Source organism: Pinus tabuliformis, chromosome 1_2 (assembly GCF_031772625.1).
Source record: "Pinus tabuliformis cultivar Carrire ecotype Pingquan chromosome 1_2, CPIR1, whole genome shotgun sequence".
NCBI lineage: Eukaryota > Viridiplantae > Streptophyta > Pinopsida > Pinales > Pinaceae > Pinus > Pinus tabuliformis.
Genome location: NC_142298.1, coordinates 299,927,794 through 299,939,422, shown reverse-complemented (window position 1 = coordinate 299,939,422; position 11,629 = coordinate 299,927,794).

Genomic DNA, 11,629 nt, shown 5'->3' with positions numbered 1-11,629 from the left:
AGGATCATCACCAAGCAGAATAGCATTCTAAGAGGTAGGCCCTCTTATTTGATTCTAGCTTAAGGAAGTTTTCCATAGATTGTTTGTTTGTGGCTAGACCCGCTCTCTCGGGCTAGAGGAATTGTTTGTGTCCACACTGAGAATTTACCTGCACCACAAATTGGCGACCATACTAGGGAGTCAATCCTTCTGTTTGATTGATTGTCATTTTATGGTTTTGTGTGAACTTTTCTAGTATCACCATTTCCATTTAGTTTTCTCTGCTTTTCCTAGTTTACTGCTCTGAGTCTGAAATTTACAGTGGAAAGTATGGTTTTAGCCTTTGAAATTTTTTATTTTTTTCCTTGAATCCTCGGTCAACGCATTTATTTTTCTGACATTCGCGCCGATCAATGCGAGTTTTTCTAAAACATTCACACTGAACCCCTTCTGGCACTTGTTTTCAGTTAGCTAATCGCATCGATTCTTGTAGGTGAAGATCAGGATTTCCCCTAAATCATAACCAGTGTGTCTTGCCCTCTTGATTTCTACCTCTTAGCTTGTTCTGAATATGTTCTCCATGACTGGAAAGCTTCATTACCTTGGTTTATGTGCTTGTTTGGTTTTCCTTTTCTTTACTTGGTTACTTGAGTCCTTCAATGGTTTGTGGCCCTAGCTAATCTAGGTCATCATCCATTCAGTTGTTTGTGTGCTCAACAAGTCAAGTTGTTGGTTATGTTGCTCCTTGCATTTTGTTTTTAGTCATTTTGTTGCTTTGATTTCCATTTAACAAGTTTGAAAAGTTTCATTTATTGATTAAGCGTCTCCTTTCAGGCATAGATCACATTGGTCATCTTGTTTTTGGTTGAGTCTTTGCATCATTAGTTTGGAAGGAATTCTCTTTTGTGCTTTGCATTTGCTTGAAGTTGATTGTTTTGAAAAAAATTCATTGAAGTGGTTGTGAAAGATTCGTTTTATCATTTGATTGAAAAATACATAATTCTAGTTTGTTGAATCAATATGTTACATTAGCTAGCATCATTGAAGAATAGAGTTGCATCATCATTTGCATTGGAAAAGAAATGAATTCTCTTTGCAATTGAAAGGACTACTTGAAGTGCGTTTGATAGGAAAGATAGGAATTGGAAAGAGTTTTTCATCATTTTGTTTTCAAAAGCGAAGTAGTGAAAAGGTCATTTTTCTTTCAATTGCTTGTTTGTTGCATTGATTGTGTTTTCTACTCTCATTAGTGTAAACATTCATATAATTAAAAGGGTCTTGTCTCATTTAGCTACATATAGGAGTTTTTCGAGTCACATCGATAAGGCCTAAAAACCGAGACATAATTTCAAGATAAACTTTAAAATGTATTCAATTAACCTAAGGTGCATTTGAAACCTAATGATCACATTTAGAAGGTCTAGGCTAGAGATGTGTTCCGGCGTCTTTAAACCTAGCATCTGTCATTCGCTTCAGCACTAGACAACGCTAGTATGGACTTGTGCTCCCCATACCGTCGCGTATATAAAGGGAGACCCCAATAGGTTGCAATCCTTTATCCATAGGAATCCGAATCTGCCGCCTTGTAAACGTGACACACCGAACACAGTATTCAGGGAGATTACCTGCCCGTACTTCTCGGTTTGCCGAGAGGTATTCTGCAGTTCACAGTTACCTGGGAATCGTTTTTGCCTTGATTATCCTAAGTAGTCATTTTGATCTTTTTGACTCCCTAAATATAAAATATCATACAAGTGCTTGTCCTTTCGAGCTCGTTTCAAATCGAAAGTGATAGAGTCACCTTTGCTTTTTTCTCGACTCTTAAAACATGAAAAAGCACCAGTTTGTTTTTGCATCTTAAAAAATTGTTGCCCATGATCATATAACATTCCTGTTAGTATTTTTCTATACCACATCGTGAGTATACCTTTAAATACATTTTAAAATCCTTGGAATCAATCTCTCTCTTCTTGTTAATTGATACAAATTCATCGTGGTTGAGACATCAGGTTCGCCTAGTTCCTCTTCCTCTCCTCCGTCTAAAAGATCATCTGAGGAGCCTTTTCTTGAATTGCCGCAGTCACTTGAGGACCAAGGTGTTGAACTTGGAATTGTTCTGAGCATTCAACCTTTGTCATCTCGTCCTCCCCCTCCCTCAGATACTGGGTCACTTTCTGACATTGGCCCAGAATCTCCGGATAATCCTATTTAGACTCCCGAGATTCCACCAACTTCTGAAGGTTAGCTAGGACTGGTTGTTTATTCTCCGAATCCTTTGTTCGATCCTATTGTGATATCACTGCAGCGCCCATACAGTCCGTACGATCAGCCGAGTATTCCTTTGGAATTATCCCCTTGAACATCTTCGGGCTCATCATTTGTTTCCATCCATGGAATCAGAAGGTGAAATCCCAGTCTCCTCTCCGGGTCACTCAGAGGTTTCCACTCCACACACTGTCGATGAGCAAAAATATCCTTTCCCTCCTGAAGGTTTCCCTTACACAGGAAGCATTCCGACCAGTGTTCATCCTGAGTTACCGCATAATTACGTGACTTTAGCTCAGTTGGTTTCAGGTATGCCTAGTGCCTCATCGCTATATCATAACCCTATCTGGTCATCTGGCACTATGCCTACCTCAGGTCCGTTCATTCAGAACCCGACCTCCCAACCAATGGTGCATTCTGTAATTACTTCAGTTTCGGTGCAACCCACCTATTACAGATCCATTTGGGCACATCAACCCCAACCTACAAATCAGTACTATTAGGGCCCATCAAACCCTAATTCAGTTGTTACATGCCCTAAAGAAGTCAACCATCAGAATGCCTAGCTTCCTAAGAAGTTCCATGACTGAAATCATCCAAAAACTGCCTCTAAGAAGATCAGCGCATGCAGGCCTTCATTAGGGTGCGCTGCAATGCAGTCCATACACTGATAGGGTGCTATGCAACACACTTGAGCCCTCTTTGGCCTGCGCTGGGCGAATTTGAGCGAAATTGCATTGGGGTTTGGGAATATTCTTATCCATTGGATGCATCTAGAAGTTTCCCAAGTTTATCTACTCCTTTGAGCTCGAATTTGGATGAGGTAGGGAGTTAAGGAACATCAATCCCTTTATCCCTTCCTCCATGGAACTAAATTCTAAGTTTGGGAGGGCATTCATTATCACCATTTATGGCATAACTTCCTTTATTCACTTATAAAAAGACCACTCATCTAAGTGATCAGGGGCTGGAAATCATTGAATTATAGGGAGATGCTGTTAGTATGAGACTTGAGTTGATTTCAAGTATTGTAATGATGTCAAAATGTCTTGCTTGTTATGAGGAGAGGATGGGATTGAACTGGAGGAGTGATGCTGAATCAAGCAAACTAGGTTGTAATTCTTCCTTTTACTAATAAAGTGTTCAAATCTTTTTCCATATGCTTGTATTGTCCATTGAAGCTTTCATATGTGTATCATGTACTTGATTCCATGCTATGTTTAATCAATAAATCATTATCATATTCTTTGATCGGTTTTTGTCTTCTGTCTGTGTGCAGGTACTCTTCAAGCAGATTAAGTACGGAAAGGAGTGACATAATTGGTCAAGGGAGATAAGGAGTAAGTGAAAGCTACAGGTAGGCTTATTCACCTCTTATTTAATCTATGGTCATAGAAAAAGTAGAGAATGCTTTGTACTGTTGTTCTAGGCTTAACTACTAATCTAAGGGTTTAAGCGTTTATCCATAGACAATAAAACTTCCCAAAACAAATTGGAGACTTTGCTGGGGAGCGATCATCCATCTTAGTAGCTTATCAACCTCTTAAGACATTTCTACATAATGTACTTGTGGTCGTTGATTTAATTTCAGTTTTCTTTCATTGAAAATTGAGCCAAAACTGTGTCAAAATTGCCTTCAAAATGGTTTACTCTCACCAGCGCAGCCCAATGAAGGAAACAGTGCACTGCAGTGCACTTCCTACATAGATCCAGTGTGCTTCAGCGCACTGTTTCTCACTGCTGCCTGCACTGATCCCTTGAGGGTCAGTTTCCCATCTAGGAGTTGATTTTTTTTGCCAATTTTCTCCTATTTGAATGATTTGATGAATGTCAACGATGTCTTGTCTCTGAAAATATGTTTTCCATCTCCTTACCTGGCCCTACTTAGACTAGGATTGATAAATGTTTCTTATGTATTTACTTTGTCATTTTCAATCTATAGTTGAAAGTTATCTTTTGGTCGATTGATCTTTAGCGAAAGAAAGTGTTGTTAAATCGTCTTTTCCTTCAAAAATTGAATTGTTGTAAAATCTTCATTCATGAAAGATCGATTGATTGATGTATGCATATGATTACTCTTTTCATTGAAAGTGTCATAATTTCTCTTTTCTTTGAAAACAAAAGTGTCGTAAAGTCTTCCTTTCCTTGAAAGGAAATTGTCGCAAAATCATCATTTTTATGAAAAGAGTTTATTGATCGATTGTGCATTAATTTTCCTTTCACTACAACAAAACCAGCGATTAGCGTCCCTTTTTACTTCTTTTTTTGCATCTAGAACCCATTTTTGGTGCTATTTGCATCCATTTATCAAATATGGTGCAAAACTTGACACAAAATTTGCATCAAGTTTTGCACCAAATCTTACACCAAGTTTAGCACCAGGTATTGCAATAGGTTTTGCACCACGTTTTGCACCAAATTTTATGCCAAGTTTTGTGTCATCCTTTACACTTTTGCATCGACTTTCACATCCTTTTTTGCATCCTTTTTTAAATCATTTTTTGCATCCATTTTTTCATCCATTTGTGCATCCCTTTTGCGCCAAGTTTTACATCGTGTTTTGTGTCTAGTTTTGCATAAAATTTTGCATCTACTTTTGTTGCATCCACTTTGCCCTCTTGTTTGGCATCCATATTTACATCCTCTTTTGCATCTATTATTGTACCCACTATTGCATCTAATATTTTTGTGCCACAATTAGCGCCTAGTTTGGCACCTCCTTTTGCACCCACTTTTGATTATAATTTTGCATCCACGTTTGCATCCTCATTTGCGTCTAGGTTTTCATCAACTACTACATCTATTTTTGCATCCCTTTTTGTATCCAATTTTGGACCAGGATTTGCATCGGGTTTTGTGTCTCGTTTTGCATCTACTTTTGCATCGACTTCTATTGCATCCACTTTTGCACACAATTTTGCATCCACTGTTGCACCCATTTTAAATTTCACTTTTTGCATCCCTTTTTACATCTTCATTTGCATCATACTTTGATTCTTTTTTTGCATCTATCATTACATCCACTTTTGCTATGCCACAATTTGCACCATGTTTTGCACTCACTGTTGTATCCACGTTTGCTTCCAATTTTGCATCCATGTTCACATCCTCTTTTACATCAAATATTGCATCTATTTTTGCATCCACTTTTATGTCAGGTTTATGCATTGGGTTTTGCATCTCGTTTTGTATCTACTTTTGCATCTACTTACATTATATCCATTTTTTGCATCCAATTTTGTTTTGCCTGTTGCATCAATGTTTGCTTCCACTTTTACATCCATTTTTGCATCTTATTTTGCATATTTTTTGTCTATTGTTACATCCACTTTTGTTGCACCATATCTTGCGCCTACCATTGCAACCACATTTGCTTCCACGTTTGCATCCCCTATTGCATCCACTTTTGTTTCATCCATTTTTTCATATACTTTTGTTTCCTTTGTTGCATCCACATTTGTTTCACCACAATTTGTGCCAAGTTTTACACCTACCATTGGACCCATGTTTGCTTCCACTTTTGCCTTCATGTTTGCATCCAAGTTTGCATTGACAACTGCATCTACTTTTGCATCCACTTTTGTGTCAGGTTTTTCATGTTGTTGTGCATCTACTTATGTTGTATCCACTTTTCATCCAATTTTACTTCTATTGTTGCCCCCATTTCTATGTTCGCTTTTGCATCCCTTTTCCAACACTCATCATATTTTCTGCATTGATGATATTCCTTATGGCATTGACAATTATGAACAATTGATGACAATGTCAATAATATTGATAATGATGAAAATGAAGATGATGGCGATGACATGAATTGTGATTATGATGATAAAGACGATAGTGGTTACAATGACAATGATGATGATGGCAATGATTATGATGATGATGATGCTAATGACGTTGGCGAATCTTCCCAATTTTAGATGTTGTCATTGTCATAATCATAAGCATTATCTTTGGTGTCATGATCATCATTTTCATCTAGGTCATCATCAAAAACAATAATGGCATGAATGATGATGATGCATGATTACAACAATGTCGATAGAAATTACATTAATGATGATGATGGGGATGATAAAAATGACAATGACAATGATAATGGTGGTGATGATCATCATCATCGATCATCTGTCAAAAATAGAGTTGTTATTTCTCTTACGTATATCAATGTGTCCTAAACAACCCTTTTCTAGCACTGATCACATTTTTTGGGTTGATGATATTTCTTACAACATCTACAATTGTGAACAATTGCAAACAATGTCCATAATGATGATGATGATGGCATGAATGGTGATTATGATGATAATGTAATGATGGCAATAACAATGACAAGGATGATGGTGATGATGATGACAATGATTATGATAATGAGAATGACCTTACAATCTTATGGATTCGTGAACAATTACTAGTTTCAATACCATCTTTTGGATACGTATTACTATCATACTTTTTAATTTTTCTGTCTCTCTTGAGGTATCTTACTATAATGGTGTTGTCAACACTAGAAAGATATCTTGTTGTAATGGTGGTTCTAATGTTAGCACTAACAAAGTTTAGTAGGGAGGATGCTACTACAAGAGGAATTCCTTCTAAGTGACTATGGCATTCAAAATGAGGCTTTATGGGCTGCTTGCTAACACATGTTCTCATGCTCATATAAAATTAATGTGAAAAGTTGCTTTAATTGGTTCCCATGCATAATTGATATTGATAATGGGGTGGTATAAAATTGTAATGGGCATATCCGTTAGTTAGTTATGATGGGTCAACAACATTGAAACCATCCAAGTGACATTTCACCTTGGAACAATCGTCGCTCGTGCGAAAACACGAAGTTTATGTAAATGAAAGTTGTGATTGTAGTGGAATTAAAACCATCGAGAAATATCAAAGAAGACGTTGCCTACCAGTTTTGAAAGACAACCAAGGCATTGAACAACTATTTGCGTTAGGATGTAGTGAGGGAATCGAAGGAAATTTGGCAGCCCTAAGTTGCCATTACTATTGCCAATCACATATTCAATAGTAACCATAAAAGGTAGCCACATATAAACAGAACCTCGAGGTGTTGACAGTCAGAATCTATTGTAATAGCTTTGACATATATATAGTTTTGTGTTTAGATGAGAATGAAGTGGGCTTCATCCAGGGTTCGGCTCAATCCTCGTCCATTCCATGCAGTGGTGTTTAATTCGCCAAGCAAGAGAATATTACGTGAGTGTTCAGAGTCAAATCAACAGAAATAAAGGACGTGTGATTGTCAAATTATTGCTCCTCCCTTATGATTGAGCACTTGATGCGATGGTCATTATCCTTGGGTGATACTTTTATTCCCCATTTTCTATTGAAAAAGTAGTGTTTTTCTGTTCGATTATGATAGGATTGGATGAATGCCGGTTTGGGTGGATGTAGACCCATGTTTTTTTGTGGTGATCTTCAAATGTCTTGAGGATAAGAAAAAAATCCTTGACCAAGGTCCATGGTTTTGGGGATGAGTTGGTCTTCTAGTGAAGCCATGGTTTCCCAACTTCAATCCTCTCACTATGTTGCCAATGACTACTCTAGTATGGGTAAGATTCCCAGTTTTCCCATTCACTTTACCCATCTAGATCTCTTAGAAAAAGTGGGCAATTTTATTGGATGATTCGTCAAAGTAGACAGGGAAAGACTTTTGAAAGGCATTTTCACCTATGTTTGCATATGTGTTTAGGTAGATCCCAATGAAGTTTTGCGAGATAAAATTGAGCTCAAGTGGATGGGAATTGTGTATTCCCAACCCCTGGACTATGAAAATACAACTTTTCGATATAGGAATTACCAACAAGATAGACACCTTCAAACTGTATGTCCCTTTCCAATAGGGGCTTCCTCCTTACAGTCATCTAAGAACTCTAGCTGCAGTTGGAGGGATCTTAAGGAAAGAGAGGATCCAAAATGTAACACCCCTCCCTTGTGTGTCAAACTTTGCAAACCTAAGCTGAGAAAAGCTAGGTATGATGTGTAATATAAAAAGTAAATACATTATTAATAAATTAATCACTTGGAAAAGCGAGACACCAAGAGATGAGATTCTTGCCAAATCACATTGGTGAATGGGAAAGGATAATTCTTTCATGGTAAAGCTTCTCGATTTAATTCTAGATAAGTTGGATGGATTGGAGATAAATATCCATTGAGAAAAACATAAAAGTTGTGCAGGAGAGAAAGACAATCTTCTATGAGGAAAATCCTCATGGGAGAGAAAGGTGAGCTTTTATGAGATAAGCCTACGCAAATGGATAAAAAGATCCATAAAAGCGAGACACCGCTAATGGAAACCATATCATGAAAGAAGGTATTAAATACCCATTGCATAGATCAATTGGAGGCAGTTGATCCATGGCAAGAACCTCGACTCGGTGGTGAACTGAAGAGTCATCTCTAGGTTGGGTAGCGGTGCTCTGTTTTCCAAGTGTCGTTCTCTCTTTTGATCTAGTTTGACTCACTTGCGTGGATTGTTCTGTATGTTGGTTTCTTACCCTCTATGTTATAAATTCCTTAGCATATGAGAGAATTTGCTTGAGTTTTAAATGCACTGCATGTGGCGTTAATGAGATGATTTTATGGATGCACACAAATGAAATTCTAATTACAGTCACAGTATGTGGATCTTATGTAGAATTGGTGTTAACCTGTCTTTTGTTAAGATAGTGAATAGTCGTGCTTGAGCCGCTATGCAAATTTGTTAACTATGGTTAAGGCTCGACTGTATAAACTATGGTACAAGTTATTTGTGCTATGCATCCAATGTTGCGCTTCTGATTAATTGTGCATAATCCCTAAGATACACATGTTAACGTGTCATGCAACTGTGGCAGACGGATTATTGATTATGTATGATAAATGATTTTGTTTTGAAACGGTAGAGCCTATGGTTCGGGTTATCTAATATATGCATTATGCATTATAGGATGAATTGCATCCATTGAGGCGTTCTAATTATTTATTCGTATTGCATAAGATATATGTCGGTGGTACTTTCGGCCATGACAATAGGAATACGAACATGCTATATGGCAAAGCTAGTTATTGTAAATGGATGACCTGATCTCCATAAATGTTGGATTGAATCCTCAAAGGAGGGATACTCGAATGCGGGATTTGAATAATATTGATTGATTCCTCCTCTGTGATGTGATGTAGGCATGGGTAGAAGTGCTTGTGTTAGCTTTGTTATGAGGTAGTTGTATATGAACGCGTGTGACAACCATTACATCTAAATTTATTACAAGCTAAAATTAGTAAAGGAAACCAATATGTTGCCTTTAATACTGTGGCTAGGAGGTGTCTACTGAAAGAGGACCCAAAGTTGATCATAATTCATGGAACAAGGTACCAATCAACCTTAAGCACAATGCAAGAATAGGATGAAAACCTTAAGCATGACCACCAACTCATCGAATGGCCTTGAGGCTGCAATATGCAAGAAGAGGATGAAAAACATTGACTTTGAAAGCTTTTACAACTAGAGAACCTTAAAACCCCAACTCCCTCCTTAGGACAAGTGTATTTGAGTTTACCAAGAGTTGGCTTCCAACACACCCAACGCTCAATGCCAAACACGACATGGTACACTAAAACACAAAGACCGTAAAACCTTTCAACATATCGACAAAGTACACATTCTTCCTTGAAATACACATTCTAAGGAAACCCACAAATGACTTCTCCTCATTTTGAGGATGGTACCTAAGTTAAATTGGATTGCATAGGGATTTCTTAACACAGGGTTCAAAATTATTACAACAATATACTCATTAATCACTAAATATGTCATTTGTAGGAATTGCAGTTAGGTGGGGAGGATAACACTCCTATCCATTTTTAAAGCTACACCCAATTAATAAGTTCTCCATGTGCCACAATAAATGCAATTTTTATGACTATAGTGACACATCCCTCAAGATTTCCTTCCACACCAACACTTTTATCCATGAACTAAAGAGTGACTATTTCATTATTATATTATACATACATGTTAATATAAGCATTAAAATTTGTATTCCTTTGTAAAAAATGCTAGTCCAAGAGATACATTTGATCACCTTGTCTTGTATCCAATATCCAATGTTGACCCCTATATCCTTAGATCTAGAGTGAAGGTTTCATTTCTAATGTTGTGTTTGAGCTTAAATTCTAATTAAATATTTGGGTTAGCCAAGGTCATTACTTAACTTAATGGCTTTGCAATATGCAATGTATCATATTTTTTTTAAGTTCAATTGGTGAGATATGTCTGGGGGATTGAACTTTCGATCACTTGGATACACAAGGGCTTGCCAACATGCTTTTTTCCAATTGTGCTACTACCCTCAGAAAATATACAATGTATCATATTAACATCCACTTAAACCAAATTGAATTTTGGGACACATGTCTCTTTGATGATGAAGGGAATCCAATTATGTGATGTCAAACACATTCCCTCACAAACACTCACAAAGACCCTACACTTTTTAGGGTTCGAACCTAGGTTGTCTGTTATGAAACCAACTCACAAAAAGATAGAAAAGATAGATCAACAACTTAGAAATCAGCCTCTTCGAGGGGGAAACCTCCTTTACATTACACAAAAGAACAATTATTGGATGATGCAAATGACAAAGCCTCATTTCTATATATAGGAGTCTAAGGGGTCACAATATAATCAAAGTCAACATAACAATAATAATATAAGGGCACAAAAATAACAATAGTGGGCTTCTATGGGGCACAATAATAACAATATGGGGACAATAAGGGCACAACAATAACAGTAAGGGCCACAATGACACTAGTAATGGGGGAATCACTAGTGTTATAGGGACCTAACATTGTCTATATGGAAACACTGTATAATTTTGAATTTATTTATTGTAGATTTGTACATAGATGGATATTCCTTTCTTTGCATTTATCTTTTAGACTTCTTGCTTTCACCAATTGATTTAGAGCTTATGGAGTCTCAAGTAGCACCAATCCCCTTGCTTCTATTGGATTGAATAACATGATTTCTCTTTTGAAATCCATAATATCTCATTCACATGCTTCCTATTTCTCCCATAAGACTTTAGCACAGACTCCATGATCATGTTTGTGTCCCTCTTAATAATGCACTCCTTGGAAGGGGCCATAAAATCTTTTATTAGAACTAAACTTGGATGTCTCTTCTTTCTTGCCCTTTGATTCTTCATTCAATCATACCACCCATCAACTTGTTATTTTTCCATTTTTCTTATAATGACCTTTGTTGTTGGGAAGGTGCCTTTCAAGTATTTTGTCTTTGCATATAGATACACATAAAGTATCATTATTTTAATCTAATGGACGTGGTTGTTAAAATCACCACTATTTAATT